At 38.4% G+C, this 716-nt stretch overlaps 1 non-coding gene across 1 annotated transcript; it reads right to left on the bottom strand.

Moving 5' to 3' along the window:
• Window positions 1–353: 353 nt before the first annotated feature.
• Window positions 354–426, bottom strand: Trnar-acg (transfer RNA arginine (anticodon ACG)). The gene has a single exon. It is a non-coding gene; the product is annotated as a tRNA-Arg (tRNA).
• Between the last annotated feature and the right edge of the window lie 290 nt (window positions 427–716).

Genomic DNA, 716 nt, shown 5'->3' with positions numbered 1-716 from the left:
TCCTGCTGTTAATGGAAATACTCACCCTTACTGCTCTCCTTACCACTATTTTTTAGCTTTTCCTTTAACCATTTCTTTCTTCTCTTTTTATTCTTTAAGAATTTTATATCTTTTTATTTTAAATTAGCGGCTGTACCGCGTCAGCACACACAACGACGAATCAAACACAAAATCGAATACACTCAGTATCGAATACAGTCAACATTGTCTTACCATCAACGCCTACCCTGTCAACTCGAGGTATGAGAAATTCCCATATGCACAAAACAAAATCATTGAAACAAAAAAATAATACCCTAACTAAAGGTAAAGATAATTAGTAAACGTTGGATAAATGATGGTGAAAATTATTACGAACTTGCCAGGATATGAACCTGGAATCTTCTGATCCGTAGCCAGACGCGTTATCCATTGCGCCACAAGTCCTGTTCGTATGCCGAAAGATGTTACGGCGACTGTATACAGACAGTGTTAAATTTCGTTGACATGGGCAGGTACCTTTTTTGACAATTGCACGAACCGGCCCAAAACTCCTTATTTCGGGGGCTTTTTGTGTGACTCGGCGTTGTTCGTTACGAATCATATATAGATAAGGACAATCTAGGAACTCACACCTGTAATAAAAAAATGTGTGAGGAAAGTCCTTTAAAAGTACCGCGCCCTCTGTAGATGTATAATGTTGCAGCAACGTAAAGCAATTCGATAACCAGTAAACA

The sequence above is a fragment of the Euprymna scolopes genome, chromosome 2 (assembly GCF_053919585.1).
Source record: "Euprymna scolopes isolate OS-2025 chromosome 2, ASM5391958v1, whole genome shotgun sequence".
Taxonomy (NCBI): domain Eukaryota; kingdom Metazoa; phylum Mollusca; class Cephalopoda; order Sepiida; family Sepiolidae; genus Euprymna; species Euprymna scolopes.
This window is presented reverse-complemented; position numbering and strand designations above follow the sequence as displayed.